This window comes from Zonotrichia leucophrys, chromosome 1A (assembly GCF_028769735.1).
Source record: "Zonotrichia leucophrys gambelii isolate GWCS_2022_RI chromosome 1A, RI_Zleu_2.0, whole genome shotgun sequence".
In the NCBI taxonomy this organism is placed as follows: Eukaryota; Metazoa; Chordata; class Aves; order Passeriformes; family Passerellidae; genus Zonotrichia; species Zonotrichia leucophrys.
The window spans coordinates 12,255,881-12,282,309 of record NC_088170.1 but is presented as its reverse complement, the minus strand read 5'-3'; the positions used below and the strand labels follow the sequence as shown (position 1 = coordinate 12,282,309).

Sequence of the window (26,429 nt, the reverse complement as noted above, 5' to 3'; positions counted from 1 at the left end):
CTTCAGAAGGCAGAGGGGGAAATATGGGTCCATTTCTGCTGTACTGCTTTCTCCCAACACTACCCAGGGCTGGCTGCAGCCACTAGGGGTTGCACATTATTTCATGGCTCCCCTCAGCATGGATGGGGGCATCCCTGCACTACAACTTGTTAAAGGGCAGATAAAGCTGCAAAAATTCAGATTAGCAGCTCAGGGACTGCACCTCTGAGATCTGCAAGAGCCAAACACTCAGATCCATCCATACATATTGCCCATGTTGTCCCATACTTTCATCTTCTCTCTACCAAAGCATTTCAGGTCTGCTGAGTAGGACTGATCCTTATCCTTTAGGGAATCATCACCTTTCTGTCTCAAAATGGCTGAACTCTGCCAAGATCCCTCCTTTGGAATGTGGCTACTTCTGAGAGTAGTTTTTCATTTAAAGTTAATGACAGGTGTTAAAGCTGCATTTGCATTAGTGAGAGAAGCTCTCACTTTCTCATGTGCCTGATTCTTAGGCAGCTGTCAGCAGTGGAGAACTCTCAGTGGGGATGTCAGAGGTACATCAGGAAGATGTTTCAATATTAAGATCTGATTCATGTCACTGGCTAAGTGAGAAGATCCTGAAGCCCATATTTGTAAAAGTCAAATAAATTTTAAAAAAAAAGGTTTAACTTAAGAAAGTGAGAGAAGGTCTATAGAAATTTAGTATATGCAGAATGTATTTTGAAATTAAACAAAACATATAAGAGACAAGAGATAACATACAAGAGATGTAAGTCACTAAGGGTGAGAGCATTATTTTTTTTGTTTTACTTTATTGCTGTGAGCAAGAAATCCCACTGGAGTATTGAACTCCATTAAAAAAATAAGTTTTCTGAAAAAATCTGGAAGACTGTTCAGTGAATTTATCAAGACTAATTATTTCTAATTAAGCAGTTAGACAAGAGCAAAAGATTGTGTACAAACACAACTACAGAAATATGTTGCTCTGATGTATGGACTGTGTGCATACAAGATGAGAAAATGTTAGAACTTAATAGGAATTATGTTGAGAAATTAAGGCTACAGTCAAATATTTAAGATAAACTACAGGCAGCAGTACAAAATGTGTAGCTGAAGGGCAATTGGGGAATCAGTTAACCACATAAGATGGAGATTGTACAGGTAAGTCCAACAAATATTCCAAATTCAGTTACATATGCAACAAAATTAGAATCAGTGGGATAAAAATGACTAGAAACATATAGTGTATTTCTGAGGAAACCAGGCAGAAAAAAGGAAGAGAAGCAGTGGAAAATTGTGGGTAGACATGGCAAAAAACGGATGATGGGGTGTAAAAATCAAACAGACCACAGAGGAGGTTGGACTTTTGATGGCATGGGTGCAAGAATCGACAGCCAGCTGTTCTTGCAGCTGTTCCTGCAGACCCAAACCCAGTGGGATGGCAGAGCCACCCCAAGGGACAGCCCAGGTTCTGTGGCTGGATGGTTTGGTGCTGGAGGTGGAACAAAGATGGACAGAATTGCATTCTAACACTAAGTTAAGTGAGGAACAACAGGTGGTAGAATTGCATTGTAACAGCAGCTGTGAGCTATTGAAAATATTTAAGAGTCATAAATAAACTTTTCATAATTGTCTATAATAATGTGCAAAATAACCCGATTGTAAATTGTTAACAGCAGTGTTATTCCATTATTTCAATAGGTTATTGGTTTTTTGATTTTTTTCTTAGCAGTTTGCTGCTAAATCAATAAACATTATTGAGTCTTGTACCAATTGTGTTTGAGGGCAGCATTCTGAAGAGAGTGTTGGACTGTGAGGTACCAGTTCCCCCATTATTCTCCTTTGCACAGTGGATGCCTCAGTTTTAGAAGAGGAAAGGAGCAGCCCTTTACACAATCTCACACTATTCCTATGCTGCAGCTCCAAATTCAGCTGTGTAACTTAACAGCAGGGAGGAGAAATCTGATTTCAGCATTCAGTCCGGTTGCAGGAGACCTGCTTTATCTCACTCCCTGGTGCCAGGCTGCTGTGCCTAAACCAAAAGTTTTGCAGCACTCAATGCAGATTTTTCTCTATATGTGGTCTGTGACACTCTAGTGAACACAACTTATGAGCTGCTGATAGGAAGAAATCTGCCTGCATGGAACCATTGAATAGTTTTGAATTAGCATATTTATTTAAACAGATTTTAAATTCAAAAGAGCAAATAAATTTAAATGAAAATTTTGTCACAATGTTATTTCCACCCTGTATTATCTCAGATGTTTGATTTTGGAATGACACAGTTACTTCTTCAGACTTGTTTTTAAAGACATCTTTGCAAAGAAATAAGTAATTTTCATTTTCAATAGATTTGTCTCAAAAGTCAGCAAAGATGGGGAGGGGAAAGGGGTGTATAATCTTTGTGTGGACATTTTCTCTGTGGGTTCTGTCATTTTGAAAGATGAGAAGAAAATTGGTCCAACATTACTCACTCTAATTTTGGCAAATTCTAAATTATAGTTAGTGATTGTAGGAACTATCACTCAAAACTAAGATGGACATTTCATCTTTTTTTTCTGAATATTTTTCAAGTAATATGGGAATGATGGGCTTGAGCATCACCTCAGTTATAATCAGAATTTAAAAGTTCTTCAAAGTTAGTGTAAGGAAGAGCTCACTGCAAACAAAAATTCTCTGCAAAGAATTGTGAGTAATAGCATGTAAATGATTATTTAGAAAGCAAGATTAGTTTCTGGAAAAGGATTAAAAGATTCTAAGAGCCACAGAATAGTCTAGCTTTTAAAAAATAGCATCCTTACAAGCTGGAGTTATTTTGTTACCATGTAATTTTAATTTCACCTGTATTTTCAGGCTGGGTTATTGAAATAGATTATAGGAAGTTTCATAATGCTCATATTGCTTGGCAAAACTGCATCTCCCTGAAAGGACATCTACAATGCTGCCTTTCAACATTTCATCAGCCTCCAAGAGCAAATGTGCAAACAAGGAGAAAATGGTTTTAAAAGCCTGTGAAGGCATTAATTCCAGTGTTTCTGAAATTAAAATGTGAAGACTACTTTTATGTCTGATTATTGCCATTACTATTTTCACAGACTTCCTCATGATTTCCTACACATTTATTCTCTTTGGATCCAGCCCAACCTGTCATAGTTTGATATCTGCACTGCAAGTAAATGTATATTGTACTATCAGAAATAAGAGTCCAAAATATCCCAAGAGTATAAGTTTAGCCCTTAAAATGTCACCTGAAGTTCTCATAAAAAAAAAAAATTAAATCATCCAATCCTTTTAGAATAAATGTTCAAATAATTTCTTCCATTTATTCCCTGCCTCCTCACACCTACATCAAATAGAGATTTACCAAAAATATTTTCACTTCTAGAACTCTGTGGAAGTGCAATTCTAACACAGAGGTTTCTGGAGACATTGAGAGAGAATGGGGCACTGACTAAAGGTGAAACAGGCATTTCTTTCCCCATTCCAAGTCTAGGTGTTTTTATCAGATTACAGCAACATTTCACATAATTATCTAATGCTTCATTTTATCACAAAATCCTTTTATCTCCTGCTTTTAAACCACTTCTGGTTTCTCTTTTTTTATTTCCCCCTTCCCACTACCCCTGTAAATTATAACGTTGATCTTTTCTTTCTGATTTATCATGCTTGTTCTCCCTCCTTCTTTACCCCATTTTTGACCTGTTAGTTAAGGATCTGTATTCTGAATCTGGTTTACAGTTCTGGTGGAATTATTGCTGTTGTGTAAATCTGAGTGCTGTGATAAACAGTAGCAATTCATACTGCTCTTCCTACTCTTGCTGTGCTTTCCTGATAATGAAAAAAATCACTTTTGAAGCCCTTGAAGCCCCACTTATCATTTGCTAATGGGTACTCCATAAATGAGAACTGGAAGATTTGTCAGTGTTGGAGCATAAAATAAAATATTTTATTCAGGTAATTCAAATATTCTCACAGCATCTTTTAATATTGCTGTTGCTGATAATGGAAAGAACCCAAATATCTTTCAGAGTTTTTTTACTTACTCTAGAGCTGGTTTTCTTGTCAGAGGGATTTGTGGTTATGACTACTCATCTGAAATTTAAGAAAAGCTCTTTAAAATTCTCTAAATTGAACTAAATTGAAAATATCTGTGGCTATGAGTACCTAAAATGGAGTAGCATACAGCTCTCTGCTGAAGAGCTGAAATTTGTCACAACTTTAATGTCCTTTGTCAGGAAGTTTAGTTTAACTATCTGCCAAGTGAAAGTCAGACAAGTAGCACAATCTGACCTCATCTTGTTGGAAAACTTTGTCAATAATCACTATAGAAAGAAGCAATCTAAAAAAGTAATTTAAAATTGCAATAGGGAAGTGCTCTATTATATAGACCTGTAGAAAATGACACATCTTTTCTGCAAGAAATTTTCAGGAAGTTATTCATGCCAAGTTTTTTTCACCACATTTTCTTCGGTCTACAATCAACATTTTTAAGCTCTTAGCCAGAAAATTGACATAAGTTTCTAAGGAATTAGTTTGGCTGTCTTTGTTGCCATCAGTTTCTTTACCTACTTTTCATTAAATAAAAATTACCCTTCTCTCTATAAAGTATTTCATTTGCAAGTTGTTTTACTGCATGGCAACTAGTTTTAAATCTGTATTTAAAACAGTCCTAAAACTTAAACTTATCAAAACATTCCTGTCTCTACTGGTTTAATCAGTCCTAAAGTTTCCAGATAATTTCATTCCTTTTTCACTGCCTTATTCTGATTGATAAGCAATCCTTCCTTTGTTTTGTGTCCTCTGTTTAAACTCTGGCGCAAGAAATCTTCCACTGAACTCAGTTCTTCAGAGCCATATTCACATTTTTTCACTAACAGCTGTCATTGGTTATGTAATTCTTTATCTGCTGTCAGTTCTACGGCTTTGTCAATCTAAAATATTCCCATCCACATTCTGAGATTCACTGCTAATTTACTGGTGACACCTTGTCCTTCTCCAATATCAGATGTCTCCAGCATTGCATCTGACAAACAGTTTCTGACACACCTCACAACACTCTTCAACAACTTGGATGTCTTTTGTTATATAAATTTGTCCAATCACAAAAAAACCCCAAACCATATTGACTCTTCTATTCACGGAAATACAATTCCAGACTTTCTTTAGAATTCCTGACTAAAATGCTATTAACATGGTTGGAAACAGCAACAATTTTGACTTGAATAACCAATCAGGAAGTGCAAATAATAAACAATGAATAAACACTAGTCAAAGTAAACAATAGGTGGAAAATTGAAAGTTGAAACATGTTTACATAAATTAAATTGGCTGAATTATTGCCATTGACAAATTCTTTATCAAAATAGAAAACAGGAAATCATAGAAAGAACTAACTGCATCAAAGAAATTATTCCTAGAAAAATCCAGCTGGGAAAGTTACTGTTGACTCTTGCTTTACAATGCCCATGGAGAAAATCTGAACTACTCACACATTCTTGGATTCTTTGGAAAAAACCTAAATCCCAGAAAGTGAATGTCATACCACATCTGATAGCAGTTGCTATTCAGTGTACAGCATAAGTAGTAAATAAAATTGTTAAGATGAATCAAATGTAAATGAAATTGTAAGGATGCATAAAGAGTGAATAGGAAATGAGAATTGGGAAGTTCACAACATCACTGTGTAAATTGCTTGTGAGACATCACTTGACATTTTTCATTCAGTTTCACCATATCTCAGAAAAGATATTGCTGAAGGTGAAGGGTGGAAAGAGGATTGACAAAATATTATGCATAATGCATAATGAAAATACAGTGATTTCCACAGAAGTAGAGTTTTAAAAGATTGGGTAGGTTCTGTTTAGTGAAGACTGAAAGTGGGCATTTCAGGAGACTAGCAGAAATTTCTAGTGAACATACAGAAAATGTAAAACAGATCTCCAGCACCTACTGTCCCCATACACCAAGAGGAAAGAGAAGGAATTCAATAAAACAATAACCAGCTGAAGCTGATCAATAAATACACTTGTTACGTAGCTGTGGCTGAGGTACAGAGCCCAGGACACAAAATAATTGCAAGAATAAACTCAGCAGTGTTTATAAAAGTCAATTGACCTTATGTTGATGTATAGGCTAGAGAAATACAGGAGGCATATAATCCCCATCCCTCAGCATATGTATGGAGTGCCAGTTGAGAAGTAATAGCAAGACATTACTCAAACAGATCAGGGATGCATTCTCCATTATTTTATCTCTTCTGTGTTGGAAAAATGGGAAAGAATTTGACTTCCACTCTTACTTTGTCTGTCCAGCCCTATGGATACAATCCGGAACCAAACCAGGTGGATAACTGCAGGCAGGAAGGGAAGCAGGGGCTCAGGAGGAGATTGATTTCAATGAATCCCCTCCAATCTAATGGCAATCCACACACGTTGATATACAGGCCCTGGGAAAACCAAATTTCTTTTACAACAAAAAGAAAACCAAATTATGCCTATGACAAAAAGTCCATGTTATATAATTTGGATCTAGCAAATGGTTTCAGATATTTTAGTCATCTCTGTTATGCACAGTTAGAGAACAAAAGTACAGGACAAGAGTAGTTTGTCTTTAGCAACAGAGCTTTTATATCTAAGGGACAAAATATTTGTTGTCTTTAAAAAGTCACCTCAGATTTGATACATTCTCTTTGAAAAGGCATGGGTGGGATGCTTACTGCTGACAGTTTTTCCAACTTATGTCTTTTGCATATGTTTTCCAAATTATCTAGTTCTTTTTATATTAGCACTATGACAATCTTTCCACTATATCCATTTCTTTGACAGGAAGAAAATTTTGATTTGATTTTGAAAGGCAATCACTTTCATTTTTTCCTTTTTTTCCCCCCTTATGGTTACTTGTCCTTATTCCAGAATTGCTTCTAACATGAAAACATCTATTGCATGTTGTATAATCTCCAGGTGATGGTTTAACTGGTAATTCATAGACATCTAACAGATTTTACATGCAATATGAAACTAATATGCATATGTTTTTGTTTCATTAATATATATCTAATTTTTAGAAAAAATATATTATCTCAAGAATGTAGTAGCCTTTTTTGCATAGACACACAGGGAACCCCTTCTGAACTTGACCCAAGACACAGATGTGTATGTAAAAATTTCAGTTTAATACAGCAAACCCTGAATGAGTCATGGTTCTGCTGACTGAAGAAATAATTCTTCTAAGACTGACAGGTGCCAGAACCCAAATTTTAGCTCACTCTCTTACAGGGAAATTGCAGATCCTCTTAACTCTGTGACTGGTCCAAAAGGAACTGAACCCATGTGTACTTTCTTCACAAGGTCAAATTTCATATTAAACCAGCAGTACTGTAAATTGACAAGGCAGGTTTTCAAAATGCAGTCAGTGTTTAGGGTCCTATCAAAATACCTTAAATTTGTGGAGGCTAATGCTGCCCAGTTAACTGCTGGCATACACATCTATGAAAGGTCTCTGTGTTCACTGGCCTGTTGCATTTTTTCAAATAAACCAAAAAAAGGGAGAAGTGAGCCTCAAACATTTATTTCAAACTACATGTGACAGACCAGGAAAAACAGATACAGATATATTGGCATACAAAATGCAAATTAAGCTTCTAAACAAAGGTTTATTTCTGAGATTTCTTTCTCTTTTTAAAAAATGAAAAGATACACAGCACTAGTATTCAAATTCAAAATGAAACTTCTAGGTTCAGGATGAAGAAAGCCTTTTATGTTCATATTCTTAGTGTAAAACCATTCTTTTCTTTTTTCTTTCCTTTTTTTTTGACTACAGATAAACAACACATTTGAGGTTAACTTGAAACAATTCTTCTTCTCTCCTCATCTTTCAGATTTGACAGTAAGCTGAAAAACCAATGATTTACACAGCTCTCCTCCATGACCTAGAGTGCTGTGATTCATCACTCCTCGCTCAAGTTTCATTAGCTGTTGTCTAAATGCTCATTATCTTTTGGAGATGCATATTTTATTCTTTGCTTCTTCTTCCTTAAGGGAAAAAATTATTTGCTCATTTATAGCACAGCCAAACAATTGTATTAACTAGCCTTGCTGCATACCTGGAGCAAATCTTTCAAGAGCTAAGTAAACATGAAGGCAGAAAAGAAATTATTCAGCGTGATCAAAAGTCTTAGGATTTCTTCCTTCTCATTTAAAATAATGTCTTCAATTATCAGTACTATGATCAGAAGTTCTGACTGTAGTAAAATTTGCACATTTTGAGCAGAGTCATTATTTCTTATCTTTCAAAAATAACACAAAATCACATGGCTGCAACTTTCAGTAGAGCTAATTGGTTATGTTTGTTATTCTCTCTAGAACAGAAAACTTCATTTTTATTACAAAGACTGTTCTGGGAATTAATTTTCCTCTGACATTAATAACTATTACTTTGAGATTGCTGCTATTATCAGTCTGAGATATTGCAGTTTAAGGGACTAGAAATTCTGTGCACTTTGCCTTGAAACCTCCCCTGAAATCCAACGTGGGATGAAAGAGAAAGAAGCAGAGTTTGAAGCCTGCAGGTGCTGAGGAGGAAGCTGGAGGAAGGGTCACAACCAAAGTTTTGTTCTGCTTTGTGCCTTTCCTCACCAGATTTCCTGTCCCTGCACAGCAGAGCTCAAAGTGTGCCCATTTTGCAAATGAATTCCCTGAGAGGGGAGGACAGAATTTTAGAGAGACAGCAGCTTGGACATATTCAGTCCCCTAATTTTAAAGGACATTAAAGAGGAAAGATCAAAGTGCCTAAATGGTGTTCACAGGGACATGGCAGTAGGGGTAGGGAGAAACTGCACATCAAAAACCATTTCCCTCACAAGCATCAGACAAATTGAGCAGGTTATGCAGAGCATCAGTTCCACTTTTCCCCGTGTACCATAAGCCACAGGTTGCTTATTAGCACAGGGTAACAAACTGAGCGTTGTAGTGGCACCTCCTAATCAAAAACTGCGGAGGGAAGAGAGGAAAGAGCTTAAGGGCACTGTCAGTGCCTGATGCACTCCCACAGCAGAGAACTTGTCAGAGGCCCAGATACCCTCTGAAAGTGTGGCACTGACACCTTTCAAAACAAAACAGCCACACTGCATTTCAAAATAAAACATCTCCTTCTCCCCTCCAGTCCATTTCCTGGAGAAAGAAATCAATCTCACCAGCAGGTTACCCAAGCAGCCTGGAAATTGGCAAATTTCAAACGATGTGTTTCATTTTGGCATTATCACAATTGTAACCATGGCATTTGCTGAATTTTCCCATGGTCTGGTACCAAAAAAGTGCAAAGAACTGCAAGCAGGTATAGTGAAATCAGGGCAACCCTGACAATGGGGAGAAATGGCATCTGATGCCATTCCATGGATATCAGAAGGCTAATTAATTACTTTATTATGCTATATTATTTTACATTATATTGCACTATATTACACTGAATCTGCCAAGCACTCAACTGCCCAGAATGTCATGACTGTGAGCCAACAGTCCTAACACACACACCTGGATTCAATTGGCCAATGAATCAAAACACTCACACCAGAATCCAATTATCAATTCCCTTCAGGTAAACAATCTTCCACAATGCATTCCACTTGTGAACAACAAGAGGGGCAGCAAATTGTCGGATCTCAAGATCTCAGTCCTGAGATACTGAGCCTCCGAGACCACCTTGGGGGGCTCGGGAGTCCTGGAATGTTGCCAGAAGTGTCTGGTGGCTGGACTTTAACCCTACACAGGAGACGACAAGGATGAGGGCTTCACAGGGTGAATGGTGAAGGGATTAGTTAATTAGAGGGTGAGACACAGGGTTTAGGATTTATGTACAGGGGGTTTAGAGGAGTAAGATGGAGGAATTGGGGTGTGTCCTGTCCTCCTTCTTCTTCCTCTTCTCCTCCATCTTCTTTGGCCACGGTGGCACCTTTGGATTGGTTATTACTGAGAGTACACCGAGTTATAAGAATAGATGGTATTGGGGAAAAATGATAAATATTGTACACGTAACAAAGGGTATAAAGATACGTGGCTGCCCGGGAGGGCAGACAGTGTGCCCATGGCTGACTGCTGAGCAGATCTTTGTTCGGCTGAAAGAACATCTTTTAGATAAACAATTAATAAACATAAAAACCGAAAGAAGAACTGAAGCCTCTTCTCGTCCTTCGATACGCGGGCTGCCCCAAGGCCACCCCGGGCCTTTTCAGGCCCCTCAAACAGCCGAGATAAACCGGACACTTGGCATTCCCTGGGCGGGCAAGAATCACCACAACCTTTCGGGGGGAGATAACCGGACATTTGGCTTCCACTGGGTGAGCTCGAACCACCACAAAACCTTTCGGGGGGGGGCAACCTCAAAGCCCTGAAGACCAGAAGACCGAAGGGAACAGCTCCGATCTTAGACGAGGTCCCAGGAGAGCACTGATAACTCCTGAGGAAAGAAGCCTGAAAAGAAAAAAAAAAAAAAAAAAAAAAAAGAGAGAAGAAGAAAAAAAAAAAAAGCCAACAGAGTCTGCAAAAAACAGCAGTCACTGAGAATTCCACCTCTCAGTTTCTGCCGAAGACAATTCGTAGCAGAACAGCCCGGATTGGACCCAGAAAGGTGCCCTGGGACCACCTCTCATGATCTGCTGGACAGTGACCGAGACAGCCAGACTGCTCTGACGAGAGATTTGGTAAGAAAGCCTGAAAATAAGAACATTGGGGGCACACCTTCCCAGGAACAACGGGAAATTTTGTCCGCCTTATAAGGTGTGACACAAACATACACAAAAAAAAAAATTAGCTCTGGCCTTAAAAGGCCAGGAAGGAAGACCCCGAGACGCAGCAGATGTCCGGGGGGGGGCCCTTAAAAAGGGGGGAGCAAGACTCCGGAAAAAAAAATTAGCTCTGGCCTTAAAAGGCCAGGAAGGAAGACCCCGAGACGCAGCAGACGTCCGGGGGGGGACTCTCTGAGAGAGGGGGGGAGCAAGGCTCCAAGAAAAGATTAGCTCTGGCCTTAAGAAGCCAGGGGGAAGGGCTCTCGAGGAAAGAGAACGAGAAATATTATTAAAACACCCGGTCCCAAAACCCAGAAACCCAGAAAACCCCAAAAGCGTCCTGAAAGCCCAGAGAGCATGGAGGACTCAGGAGCAGAGGGGGGAGAGCAGGGAGGGGGAGAAAAGAGATCGGGGGAGGCGCTTTCTCACGGCAGCCAGGCAGCGGCGGAGCAGGCGGGGAGCGCGGCTGAAGAAAAAAAAAAAGGGACACGTGTTTTCGCGCGGCTTTGCTTGACTCAGGGCCAGGGGCGGCGGCAGTCCTGACCGGCAGGGGTGCGGAAGCGTGTGTCGCGGGCGAAATTCGCGAAAACCCGGGGGCAGAAGCCACAAACCAAAGCCGGGGCGTCCGACCCATGCAGCGAAATTAGGGAAATTGCACAATCCCAGAAAGGCTGCCGGGAGACGCAGGAGGCGCGCGGTTGTGACGCAAAAAACCCGGGACGCAGATCGATGCGAACGTGGCGGGCGCGGGTGCCGGCGGGGGCGGGCGCACACACCGACAAAGGGCCACACACACACACAGCGTCGGAGGAGGAGGAGACAGAGTCAGGGGCAGACCGAAGGGGGAAAATTCAGAGGCGGAACAAAAAGGGAGAGGGAAAAATTACCTCGGGAGAGACAGAGGGCGGCTCGGAAAGCACGCATGCGCAGAGTAAAGAGCGCGGGCGGGGGTGGGCCAGACCCACGGTGACGTCTCAGGCGAGGAGGGGCCCTCTCCAGACTTGGTGCCTTTGGTAAAAACCCTCGGAGTCCCAAGCCTCTCCCCTCCCGGGGAGGCGTGTGTTTTCTAACCCTATTGTCAGTTGAATCAAAAACTAGGTAACCCCGGTCTCAAGTAAGCCTGCAAACAGCGACAATCGGCTGAATGAGAGGCAGCTGTGTTCATGGCTCCCAGCCACGGAGGCCGGTGACAGCGCCACCTCGTGGGGAAATGACCGAAGTGCACAACATGCCGGATCGGTTCAGCAGAGCTACAGCATCATTTCGTAATGAGTCTGCAACTATGCAGCGATTTTCCTCAACAAGATATAAGAAGAAATGAATACTCAGACAAAAGTCTGGACTCAGACTGCAAAGGACAACTCAGAAGAGAAACAAGAGGAACGGAAAGACTCTGGGGGTTTTCTCTTTGGGGTCTTGAATATTTCTGTATAAGAATGAAAGACTGGGAGGTTTTCTCCTTGGGGTCTTGAATTGCAATAGGCAATGGGGTAATTTACCTATTATAGGGAAAACTGACAAAGGATCATATATTGATCAGCTGGTAAATTTCTTTGACATTTCTCCCATTTGGAGAGGAATTTTAAGGGTAGGATTTTATGTTTTAGTAGTTTAGGATTTTATGTTGTAATAATTCTCCTAGTCCTCATCCATGTCGTCCCAGATGCCATGAATCGGATTGTAAAAGAGGGTCTCTTGGTGCAAACAGAAGGGGGAGATGTCGGATCTCAAGATCTCAGTCCTGAGATACTGAGCCTCCGAGACCACCTTGGGGGGCTCGGGAGTCCTGGAATGTTGCCAGAAGTGTCTGGTGGCTGGACTTTAACCCTACACAGGAGACGACAAGGATGAGGGCTTCACAGGGTGAATGGTGAAGGGATTAGTTAATTAAAGGGTGAGAAACAGGGTTTAGGATTTATGTACAGGGGGGTTTAGAGGAGTAAGATGGAGGAATTGGGGTGTGTCCTGTCCTCCTCCTTCTTCCTCTTCTCCTCCATCTTCTTTGGCCACGGTGGCACCTTTGGATTGGTTATTACTGAGAGTACACCGAGTTATAAGAATAGATGGTATTGGGGAAAAATGATAAATATTGTACACGTAACAAAGGGTATAAGATACGTGGCTGCCCGGGAGGGCAGACAGAGTGTGCCCATGGCTGACTGCTGAGCAGATCTTTGTTCGGCTGAAAGAACATCTTTTAGATAAACAATTAATAAACATAAAAACCGAAAGAAGAACTGAAGCCTCTTCTCATCCTTCGATACGCGGGCTGCCCCAAGGCCACCCCGGGCCTTTTCAGGCCCCTCAAACAGCCGAGATAAACCGGACAGCAAATGAGATAAGAATTGTTTTTTCTTTCTCTGAGGTTCAGGGAATGAGAATTCCAGAAATATTTTTTGGAAGTTCTGCCTTGCTTTTCTCTGTGAAGAGAAATGTGGCTACAGGCAGGTATTAAATGTGCCTCTATGGGGTGTGCCATGGGAATATACCATCCTTGTAATTCACTATGGATTAAAATTTTACATCTTTATTTGTGATGTTGTGTGGCTCCTTGATGACCTGTAAATGCAGCCAAAGTTTAAAGATGCTGTGAACAAGTCAAGTCTATGATGATTCTCCTCCTAGTTAGGTCAGGTCTGAGAAATCCTCTAACAGGGTTTCTTTGCCTTTGTCACCCATCCAGGTACCACAGGAAGTTTTTCTGATCACACAGACAGTAAGAAATTTGTCTGTGTAAAAAAGGTGCAAGACAAGCCAGCACAGGAACCACCTCTCACAGATGAGATATCAGTCAGGGAAAGACCTGAAAAAACCCATTAATACTGTTGCCAAGTCCTGGGCTGGTTCCCAGACTTTTCAATGCCATGCAGAATATTCATAGCAGAATTAAAAGCAGTTGCTTCTTACCTCTTTAACAGTGGGATGTTTTGGATGCCTTAGGACTCCTCAAAAATCAAAATCCTTTTCATTAGAGAAAAAGACTAACACTTGTGCACAATTTGCTGGTTCTCTGATTGACCATCATCAAGAAGAGCTCTATGGTTTGGTGCTAAGTTCATTGAGATGGCTCGCAAGGATGAAGGTACTTTCAATTGCTCCTCTTTCCTTGCCTGTTTGGATATTTTTCATATACTGTGAGACACAGAGGAGGGAAAGGAAGAACAGCAAGGGGGGAATCACAATTTCCACCTGTTTCCTTATGATCCTGTTACTGAAACAAGACTCTGTTGCAATTATGTAACTTGGGAATGGAGGATGCTCTCACATTTTAGTTTAAAATGTTTATTTACTTGCTTTAGATTTCAAGCTCCCAAACACTGGGATTTTTGTGGAGCAAAGATAAAGCTCAGCACTGGCTTTGGTTCACAGAGGACCCTGTCAGGTACCACACATGATGCTTGCCAGCCCAAGGACTATTCTGCTGCCCAGCAAAAAGCATCTCCAAGAGAGTGGGGGAAAGATACAGTGAGATACAAGAGTAGATGGCTCCTGCTCCTAAAAACTCCTGCATTTTTGGCCTTGCTGTTTGGACTTCGGAAGGCAGAATATTCTCCATGTCTGTGTAAGATCTTCTATTTCTAGGTCCCATCCCACTGCAGTCCCCTGCAGCTTAATCCTAACCTGGCAGACAAATTTCCTTTACCTACAGAGAGATCCTTACTTGCAGAGCCCGTTGATGGGTGGGAAAGTGCCACAGGCATATTTTCTGAAAAATCCTTTCATTAAGATCTTTTCTCCTGAGAAGCTTCAGCTTCTCCATGTTTTGCTGCTTTGGAATGTGATTTGGAGAATTGTTTACCCAGCATGTGAATTGTTTTTACTTGATGACCAATGACAGCCAGCTGTGTCGAGGCTGTGAGCAGTTACAAGATTTCATTATCATTCCATTCCTTTCTTTGCTAGCTTACTGATAAAATAGTTTTTCTTTATTATAGTTTTAGTATATCATTGTCTTTTAGTATAATATATATCATAAAATAAGAAATCAGCCTTCTGAAACATGGAGTCAAGATTCTCATCTCTTCCCTCATCCTGGGACCCCTGCAAACACCACCACAGGAAAGTAAAATCATCTCCTGAAGAAATCATAGGCCAATGTGGTTGTTGACAACAGAAGGGCTGATATTGCTGCATGGAAAACCAACTCATGTGCACAGCCTGTTCCTGAGAAGCACAGATCCAAGCCAAGGTGCTCAGTTTCTCTTTCTTTGATGCTTTGTGGCTCCTGAAGTTCATTCCCCAGTGGGCAATCAGAGGCATCTTGGAGGATGTGGGATTGTGATTGCCTTGGACCTCTTGTGAGGGCAAGGTACCATATAACTGCAAAATCCCACAGCTTAGCACAGATTCACTCAGTCCCTGCTGAAAGACTTGACAGAGTGAGACAGGCACATGGCACTCAGAGCAGCATTGATTACAGCTTTACTGCACCCTTCTGACCAGAGGCATCAGTCACTTCCACGAGACAACGTCACCCAAAGCTGTGGTTCCTGCTGCTCAGCAGAGCTGTGCCCTGAGTGGTGACATCCTGAGCTCTGTCACTGCAGCCATGACATGTTCATGACCACTTACCCCTCATCAGTGCCTCTGCAGCCACGGGAGGCATTGTGCCTGCAATCCCCATTAAATAATAAGGTCTGACAGGCCAGGCACTGCCAGCTAGTTATGGACACCCTGAGCAAGTCACAGGTCATGGGGCTGAAACCCAAATGGCATTAAGCACTCAGAAATCACACTGAGTCACTGCCTCAAGCAGCCCATGGTGAGATGGGCATGGAGACTGCAGATACAAATAGGGAAACCAGTCCAACACAGACATTTCCTGCCCATTACAGCATGGGTTTCACTCCAGCCATGGCTGGCAGCTTGGCTGAGAGCTGTGCTTATGTTGTCACAATGAGTGTCATTCAGATTGACACTCACCTCTGCCACGGTATTTCTCATCCTCTTTCATGGGCTACAGGATGCTCACTTTGCCCTTTTGCAAAAAAATCAAACTCTCAACTACATATTACCCTGGTTATGCAGAACCACTGGTTAACCAGGAAAGGAAGGGTGATTTTATGTTGCACACATGACAATGTAATGTTTTGGAACATAACTCTGAATGTTTAGCATGAGAAACTTAAAAGAAGACTATCAGCCCCTTCTGAAAAATTGAAAATTATTTTTAAAGTGAATTCAAGCTATCTACTCCAGAAACAGAGACACCTGAAATCCCTCCAGACCCCATGATTAAGTCCCTGGATATATCAAATGCATGTTTTGTTTGCCAGTAATGTTGGTAGGGATTAGGAAAACTATTAAGAAGAGGGTTGGAAAAATCCCTTTTTAACATAATGACAACAAACATTTACATAATCAGCTCAAAGGAGAATAAGAAACTGTCTTCAAGCTTTACCAAGGTAGCAAGCTAACTGGTTTTTTGTATGCTGGCATAGCAGCACTGCAAAATCATCTCACTATAATGAAATACTCTATAATTTGCATTATGGCTTAAGGCTTGACTGCCAACATAAGTTATGGAAAAGCAGAAATATAACATTTTCAGATGCCAGACAGGGGTTTCTCAGTGAAGTTTTTATGGGATGAAAGATGCCCTTCCCAACACCAGGCAGGGTCTGACCCTGAGGTTTCTGCTGTCCACAAACCACTTGGGAAGATCTCAACCTTTGGAAAGCCCTAGAATTTGAAGAGTCTTCAGACACCCAGTATCATTTTGTGTCTTACAGCTCTCCCAACACCCCTGTGCTAGGACTGCTTGTGTTTGCAGCTCCTGCAGGCAGGCCAGATCAGCCTTGGCAGCCTGGAGAGCCCTTGGGCGTCAGTGTGAGCCCCTGGGCTGCAGTCTCAGCCCACCCAGGCTGAAGGACAGCAGTGATAAGTGCAAGCATCTTAGAAGGAGTATGGGTAAGTTTTACAGAGATATTCTGAGAAAGTTCTTCCCTTTGCTGACGGACTCAGGGTTAGTGTAAAGCCACCCCTTTCCTAGGTTCCTTTTTTTCCCCCTAAACTTAAATTCTACATAGTTCTTGGGCTGCTACACCAGTGATGTATTTGGAGTCTGAAAAATATTGTTTCCCTATATTATCAGCATAAACTCCTGCTGATGAAGTGGCTTAACAGGGCAAACAGCTTGTGTGATCCTTTTTACCACTTCCCCACCCTCCTAGAAGAATCCTCCATCTCCAAGAACCAGTTACAGCTGTGAATTCACCTTAGGTCCCACAAGCATATTTTCACACATCTGAGTATTCCCCTAGGATCCCATGGGTCATGGGCCACAAATATGCACCCTTTACACACACAGCTTTCCATTCTGGATCAAATTGTGGCTGCATTCAGCTTGTTCTTGGACAAAAGGCACTCACACCCGGAGTGCTTCCATTTAGGTATACAAATATATTATCCTGTACTCTTAGTGCTGGCCCTTATATAAATTTTCATTTGAAGCAAAGCATAAAAATTAGTGGTAAAGCAAAGCCCAGAAATATGGTTAAAATGGAGTTTCAAAATGTATCTTGACATGTGTGCAGTGATCATCACTTTCCCATATAATGAAATGATATTTCATCTTTTTCCTATCTTCTGGGAAGATTTTGTGCAATTCACAACAGAAGCACTTGGAAGTGGGTAGATTTTCCCTTTTCAGATTGAACACCTTGCTTCAGTTGTCATAATACGCTTCTTTCCCACTTTGTTACTATTTTTTCATCATCTCTTGAGTTTGAAAAACAAAATGACTTGCTTATAGAGGCAGACAGCATTTTTCAGGAAAAAATACATTTTTTCCTTTTTGTTTGGCTGAGCTTGTAACTTTTTAACAGAATAAGTTTAAGTGAAATAAGATTTCGCATCTAGAAAGAGCAGCCTTCTACAAGAACATAACAAAAATAGAAATTGTCAATTAGTTGTAGGAAAAAAATTATTTCATGACTTTCTGCTTCGAAAATTTCAGGAAGTCAAAAAATCAGTTACAAGGCTAAAATATGATGCTCGCAAGCTTTTCAAGAAACATAGAATATAAAATCATAGGAAAGAAATTCCAGGTGTAATGCAAAGACTGAGAAATTTACAACTTATCTCAGTATTTTCCATGGCTGCTGAGTCTGTTTTGTGTGATAATTGCCTGTGCTAGTGCCAGAGCTCACTGCTATCTGTGGGAGATGGTTTCTCCAGAGATCAGTGTTCACTTCTTTATTCCCTGGTGGCACTTCAAAAGCCTGTGGTGTTCCTCCTGGATCTAGCTGGGTCCTTTCTTCTTTGCCTGGCTCAGGTCCTCAGGATCTTGGGAATGTTTGCCATCCTCCTTTTAGCCCATTTTATTTTTGTGAGGAATGCATTCCCTAGACCTTTCTGCCTGGTATGTCCCTGTTCACTGTATGGTGCTGCATGGGTTGCAAAAAACAAAACAAAAACTCACAGAGAAATGGGACCTAGGTGCAGAGGCCAAAAGGGTGAGTTCCAAAGGAAGCTGGCAGCCAGAATTTTCTGGCTGAATTATGGCTTTTTTTGTGTGTTTTTGTGTTTTGTTTCCAGGCAAAACACTTCTGAGGGTGTGGACTATTGGAAGCCTCAGGTGCAATGTTTGTTTTGTTTGCTATATACAGTAAAACATGTGTTTACTGAATTTCAGCCATTTCACTCAATAATCCACACACTTTATTTGTTGTCTAAACATTTGTCTTAACTTCTCTATGACAGGAACATAATACTTGAAGGGTAACAGTGCTAACCCATCTGCAAGCACCAGGAAAAAACAAATCTTTCAAAAATTAGGATGTGAAGTCAAAGGATGGCAGCAATATGATTCTGTATCTCTCAGTAATATTAAATTACAAGTTCTCAAACACTGTAGACAGTGTCCTGATATAAATAAAGACAGAACAGCAGCTATAAGAGAGATAACTTTGAGGGGATTGAATGGATTACAGTCCTGTGGTAGATCTCTAAACTACATCTATTCCAGAATGGGATGGATTTGAAAGCTTGATGAAACAAGATCACATTCTCCAGATTCACAGACAGAAAAAAATGCACTGTATGAAACAACCAGCTATCACAGACAGAAATTTAGACAGGCTGGTAAGGACTGCCTAACTTTGATAAAAGTGTTCATCACCAAATTGTCCTTTCTGTAACTCAGTGCAGCTCTTCAGTAAATGCAGCTATTGCTCTTTTCCTCTGATATACACTGACCACACAAGAAATTGAGCAATCCAGCACAGCCTGTGTCCATGTTGGGTTAACAAGAAGAATCTCAGCAAGAATTCCGTGTCCCATTGTGTTCTGTAAATTACATGGTTTGTTATCAAGCCTTTTCAAAGCAGATTGGAAAAGAAAGGAATCACTCTGCCCAGAACTTGCTAAGCATCCAACTGAAAATGCAGTGTTATATGTTAAGAATGGAAATTAGGTGCACTTAAATAAATTGAATATATAGAAAAGAAAAATCAGAAGGAATAACATGCTAATAAGTCTCTGGCAATACAGTTGTACTTGACAAGGAATATTGATTACTGGGCTGTTTCACATTTGTAATGCACTAATGCACTGAGCACACAGAAAAGTGACAGCTCTGTAGTAATTACATAGGAATTGTCAGTACATTCATTTGTGTTTGGGTTATTTCACTGCACTGGCATTTCTATAAATTATAACATGTCACCTTAGATGTACACCAAAGTTAAATCATTTATCTTCCAACTAATCATAGAAACAAGAGCAAAATGGTCCCTTAACAAGAATTTGGATAAAGGCCTTAATAAAAATTGCAATGATGTAAGACTTCTCCCTGATTTTTTTTTCTTTCTTTTTTTTTTTTTAATAATCGAAGCTAGATTTAATTGTTCTACAGTCATCTAGGGTGAATAGAAAACAACTGCAACTATCTCCAAGTGTAAATATTTATGAGATACAAACACTCAAATCTAGCCTGAAATAAACTCAATTATTTTCCAGAGGCCATTAAATAGTCAACTAATACTTGCAACTTGTACTCATGAAGTTATCTCTGCTATTTGAGGCTGAACTTGCTGACCCAGAGAAAGACACACCAGATCCATCAAGTACCTGATTTAAGACCTCTTGATTAATCCTCATCACCAGTCACAGTCTGGAGCACACATTTTATCCAAAGAATGTTATGAGCTACTAAGTGACACAGATGAATGAAACACTTGCCTGTCAGAAGAGTGCTAATACAGTATTTGAAATTTATGAGTATCCTTATAGCTAAAACAATCTACTCAGATAATAATTATCAGGTCAATGCCTTTTTAGAGAAGTAATTGACATATCTGAAAAAGTTAGCATTTGGGTTTTTTGCTTGTTTGATTGTTTGTTTCACTATCTGGAGGGTAGGAAATTAAAAAAAAAAAAAAAAAAGAAAAAGGAAAAGCCATCATTTACACAAGCCAAGGACATTTCCTTGCAGTAAAGAAGGCCAACCCTGTCCCAGGCTGCATTAGAAGAGGGACAGGAGAAAATGACCATCACATATCCCCTCTAAACTGTATGATTTTGTGCTTCTCTGACAGAAAAATGAAAGGAGGAGAGAGAGAGAAGAGGAAAGAATTAAAATCACTTACCTGATTCCAGCAGTCCGAAACATAGATGCTTACTTCCCACTAAAACAAAAATACAAAATATATTAGGGTGAATTATTTAACTTTTGTTTTCCTTCTTTATTTGGTTCACAGTACATTTTTGTAATATTTTGAAGTTTCATGACAGTTATAAACCTCTTAATTTTGATCAATAATGGGATTTTCCCCATTTTGATCAATGACATGGGGCTTTTTCCCCCACAAACTAAATTGCTTTGTTAATGATCTTGAGGTTGTCCATGCTGTCTTGCCATTCTTTGTAAACTGCTACTTTAAAAAAAGTAAAACTATCAAGCCCATGCCAATGATCTGGACTTGAATTAAACATCTCTGATACTGAACCTTTTCCAGCTGAGCAGTAGAACAGACTAGAGTGGAAAACATGTTTATGAAGACTATGATTCATTAGCTCAAAAAGAATCTTCTCAGTGATGCATAAGTTGAAAAATCTGAAGATGTAACCTATCCTACATTTTGTGATTCTATTCAGAATTTTTTTAATAAATAAAGATAGGGAAGAGGTTCCTACCAAACTGTCCTTGTGAAATTTAAAAGCAGGACTCGACACACTGCTTTCAAACATTAAACCTTACAGACATGTCAGATGTTCACTTTATATAGCAAGTATCTTAAACTGTTGCAAACTTGCATGAGGAAGCTGGAGCAGGGCTGCAGAATCAGTGCTGCAGAAAATCTATATGTCACAGTTTACTCATAATTGGAAAGTAAAAGGACAGTTTTCTCTTCACAGGCTGGGGTTGCTGACAGTAACTGAGAAATACATTTGAGTGAAGCTGGCACACATGCTAAAAAGCATCAGTTCATGTAAAAACCCCTAGTTTTTAGGGTTTTTTTCTGAATATGAGGTAGGATTTTACTTCAGCAATAGATAAACCTCCTTCAAAAGAATCTGGATTTTCAGTATGCTGCGAGGCCAAGGAGTTTACATGATTATGCAAACTCTCAAATTCTGCCATTTGCAAAATGAGGTTTGAAGGTAAATGACGCTATCAGTGCACATCTGCCATGATAAACAATGTATATTTTATATATTGAACTGATGACATATCCAGGTTTCTTGATTAGAGAATGTTTGTAGTTAGCTTTCTACTGTTTCTCTATTCTGGATAGGCCTAGAAGCACTGACTGAGCCCTGCTCATCATGTTCAGTCTGGGCTCTTGTTTTGGGCTCTCTGACAAAAAAAGCAAGCAAAAATGAGGCATTAAAAGACAGGAAAATTCTGTGTACATTTGAGAATGAAGATCATAAGCTACAGCTTTGGACAGTGGTTCAGACAAGTCTGTAGCTCATTCATTTCCAGCTGGTTCTGTATCTGACCCAGCTCACAGTAACTCAAGTGAGAAAATTTAAGACACAAATTGCTTGAGAGTTGTATAGAACTTCACCTTTCCTCCTTACTTCCAACTTCAGTATTCTACTGGGAGCACCACAGTGACATTATGGGCCAAAAAGTTGATATATTTATTTCTAAATGCCAATAACAAATCAGACAGCATGACCCAGTGCAACGAAGGGAGGCAATTACTTTTGAAAGGGTGAAAAAAGGCTCTGATTTGTACTTTGCCAGCTATGAAATACTTTTAGTAACTTCTTTCCCTGCTGGCCACCACTCCTTGTGTGTCACTCTGGGTTATCCCTGAGGTATGTTTATGTAACAGTCAATTGGCTCTAAGGGTCTTTTTTTTTTTCCTATTGGGTGAATTTGACAAGTTTGAGAACGGTATAACTCCCCATTAACTGTTGTTAATTTACAAGAGAGCTCCTGCAGAAAACAAACAAACAAGCTCATAATTTGATGCAACATCAGTCTGGAACACCAAACAAAGTCATTAGGAACAGCACAACCACTGGGATTAGCAAACACAGGTGACTGGGGAGGAGGCGCAGTCAAGCAAACACCAGAGCTGTGTCATTCTCTGGGAGAGCCAGCATGATTCCCTGCAGTTATTAATCTTCCTGCGGGGTTCTGTGGTGTTGTGAGGTCCTCAGGACGAAGTGAGAGATGAGAATTTAACTCCATGTTCTCAGAAGGCTGATTTATTATGATATGATTTATGATGATATGATATGATATGATATGATATGATATATGATATGATATATGATATGATATTATTAAAGAATGCTATACTAAAACTATACTAAACTCTAGAGAAAGGATATATCAGAAGGCTAGAAAAGAATGGAAAATGAAAGTTTATGACTGACTCCTCAGAGTCAGACACAGCTGGCTGTGATTGGTCATTAATTAAAAACAATTCACATGTTTGGATAAACAATCTCCAGACCACATTCCAAAGCAGCAAAACATGGAGAAGCTGAGGCTTCTCATCTTGCCAGGAGAAAAAAATCCTGGTAAAGGGATTTTTCAGAAAATGTAATGGTAACAGGGTTCAGAAACAGGTTGTGAAAAAACTCACACACAAAGGCAAATTTAAAGTTCAATTTCACATTTGAGAATTTTGATGTGCAGTGAATAAAAAGACACTATTCATACTTTTTCTGACCTCGTCCATAAGGACAGAGTTTGAGAGAAAAATGGATTTCATGTGAGGGAACTGCACACAGCAAAGCCAGACGAGCTCCTCTAAGTGTCCCATTGCAGAGCCTGAAATTTGCAGCCACTCTGCATTACATGTTAGATTCTGCTGCAAACACAGACTATGAAGTTTGGTGGACAAGAGGTTTCTATTAGATCCATTTTCACTCCTGACATCCATCTCCAGCCTTTGGTGAGGCCAGCAATGGTTATGCAAATTCCACTAGTCACAGAAAGTCCTTTTTTAGTTAAAATAAAAAGAATTAGAATGGAGAATTCCAAAAGACCATTATATGACCACAGTTTGTAATTGACGTTCACTTGTTCTGTGGAAAACAGAAATATTTTTTCTATGTCATCATACTTTTAAATGCTACATTTAAGGCCCTAGTGACTGATTAACACTTCATAGTATGAACTCCATTTTGCAAACAAGGATGTCTTTATTTCAATAAACTTATACTATAAGCAAAGTGTAATTATAGCATTTGCAGAATTATTTGTAACCATTTAATTCCCAGTGTTTTTGAAAAAAAAAATAATCAAGCTTAATTCCTAAAGTGGTGCAAGGAGCAAAAAGATGAAGATGCTGCACAGTACTTAGGTGGATCAGGACTGGCTGGCATCTGTCAGGTGCCAGGGAGCATTTTATGCTCCAGGGAAACCCTGCCACAAAAAAAACCCAAAAACAAAACTCAAAAAAGTAAACAAGGGACAGGATATATTTTAAAAGAACAATTATGGAATGGAGGACTGAAAAGGCAGTGAAAGGGCTTCAGTGCAGTCTACAGAGACAATAAAAATTATTGCCACTTGGAGGATTTTATCACACAACATTGTCAAAGATGTTTAAAATATCACTGTGCCACAGGACTAAGAAAAACCAAGGAAGAAGCAGGAGAACTAAAGCTCTCTTTTATAATCTTTTTTTTTTTTTTTTTACAGTTTTTTGGCAGAAACAAACCTGTCAAATTACATCATTTGAAGTAATGTCAAATGTATCTGCCAATCCCAAGCAAAACATTTCTTGTCTTTTTTTCTTTGGGTGGGGGTGGGTGTTAGGATTTTTTAGTTTTTGTTTGGTTTTTTTTCTGGTTAAATGTCCTTTTATCCTTTTTACCTATACTCTGAAAGAATCATTAGTTTGAAATGACAATTCAATAGATTTCATTCTCAGCTTTTAACAGAAGGAAAGAGTAGCCTTCCTTCAAATATTTCTTTCATTCTGCCCAGAGCTACTTGATACATTTGTTATGCTATTTGAATCAATAGTAATTCCTCTTGACCCATTTGTGTGGGGTAAGCAATTTCTACATCACAGCTGAATGGTATCCAGCAGACCCACAGGACAGGTTTTCAGCTCAGAAAAACAAAAGGCAGAGTTGTGCCTGTGTTTTCTTTGAAGTTTTCCTGCAGCAGGATGAAGCAGTGACTCCTTGATCATCCCTTCTGTGCAGATAAACCTCTCTGGGGAGCTGGGCTGAGGTGATGCCAAAGGCAGCTCTCTCTCTGTCACATCAGCTCCCCAGGGTCATAATATGACGGGAAAGAGTTGAAGGACACTTTAAAGCTGTCCTAACAATACCTACAATACAGGAGGGGGAAAAAAATTGTGTAAAAGTGAATTAAATTCATCTTTGTTGTCTATCATTAGTGCACAAATGGGCCAAACTCCAGAGTGCAGCCATCAACATCTGGCAGCCAAACTCTCTCACAGAGAGCTGCCTCTCTCCAGGGAGCACGAGTTGCATCTGTACTACCTGGGATGCAGGCCTTTGCTTTTGATATGACATTTTTTTCCCACAGCAACCAGCTGGGAAATAACTATAGGTGATATAAACTACATGGGCAGGAATGCTATGACAAACAATCCCAGCCTGCAAATCAAAACACAAAAGGGAATGAAAAATAAATTTCATTCCATCTGTATAGGCATGCTCTGAATTGTCAGATACAGGGCAGAATTCAAAGTTTCTAGCAGGCTTCAGCTGAATATTTCCAAGTTATTACTCTATTAAGGCTTGTCTTATCACCTGAGGATGTACTTTTATGTTGAAGCTATAAATAAAGCCATCATGAAATTCTCAGAGCAACCAGATTATTGCAGTAATGACAACCAGGATGCCATTTATTATCAAGTATATTGGCAAAGTCTCACACTTCAGTGATAAGGGCACTTCAAGAAAGTACTTATTGCCTATTTATTTATGACATTAACAACATAAGAGTCCCTAAAGATTAGAAAAAAATCAATTATTTGATTATTTAAGGACAGAAGTTGCATGAAAAGATCCTCTTAACTGCCTTCTACATAACACAATTCTATTACATCAGCCAGTCACTCATGAAAGTGTGACAGCTTGCATTTGAAGACAAATTTCACTGCTGGGGACACATTGGTGCAGTTTGACAGTGCTGCACTGCCCCAGATAGAGCTGGATGTGCCACAGCCAGAGACAGCACCCTGCTCTGCCAGCCATGAGTCCTGATACAGAGCTCTGTGCACTCCTGGATGCAGGAATTTTCTTCTTGGAGAAGGAAAAAAAAGGTCCAAAGAGCAACTAAACTTCCCCTTCAAGAACAATTTACATTTATCCTTTCTTTAAATTTATCCTTTCTTTAAATTTATCATTTTTGGGAGCAACATTGATTTAAAGAGGCATATTTTCTTGTCTGGGATCCTTAAGTATTTCATGTGATGAAAAATGTTCAAGGCAAACTTTCCCAGAAGTTCATTGTGGCATTATAAACTCCCCGTGTAGTTAGGTGCTGTACAAGCAGTCACAGTCCCTGCCAGAAACAAGAGTGCTTTGATACAAAATAAAAAGTAGTAAAGGAGAAAAAAGTGAATAAAAGTCATTGCATTAACCCCTGTTTATTTATTTTGGGTATTTTACTTAAACAATTCTGCATACCTACATTAAAAAACACCAAGAAATGTTAAAAAAAATGAACCAGGAATACCATTTAGCATTCCAGCCCTTGACATGGGTGATTTTTGAGATATAGCAGATTTGAAGAGGGATGTGGAGGATAATGGTGTATCATTGTGACATTTCCCAGCTCAATAACCCTCACGAAAAAAAATAAGCTTCAAAAGCTGCCTGTGAAGAAGGGCAGCACTGTTATTCCAACTTCATTAAGGGAAAATGAATCACAGTGGGTTCAAGTTAAATACAGAGACTGAAGTCACACTAAACCTGAGTGCCTCAGCTTCAGAGTGAAGCCCACCTAGGTCCTGCTTCTTTCTTTTAACAGCACGACCATGCTGGCTCTCTGAAGAGCCATGAACACATTACAGAAATTGCCTTTCTTCTGTCACTGCATGGGCTGCCACAACAGGCTGAATGCACCAGGGATGATTCCAGGGAGCTGATTTCATAACCACACCATTCAGGGCTCAGGGAGAGCAGAGATGCATGAATATGTGCTGGAAGGCATTTCCCCCACCACGTGGTCTCTGCTTCTGCCTCACAATACTGAATTCCCTCACAAAGA

At 39.9% G+C, this 26,429-nt stretch overlaps 1 long non-coding RNA gene across 2 annotated transcripts in view; it reads right to left on the bottom strand.

Moving 5' to 3' along the window:
- Positions 1-26,429, bottom strand: part of LOC135456599 (uncharacterized) — a 100,152-nt gene that overhangs the window by 37,658 nt on the left and 36,065 nt on the right. For both annotated transcript variants that reach the window (XR_010442578.1, XR_010442579.1), the window contains one exon: positions 20,353-20,391. This is a non-coding gene — a long non-coding RNA (uncharacterized LOC135456599). The remainder of the gene's footprint in view (positions 1-20,352; positions 20,392-26,429) is intronic.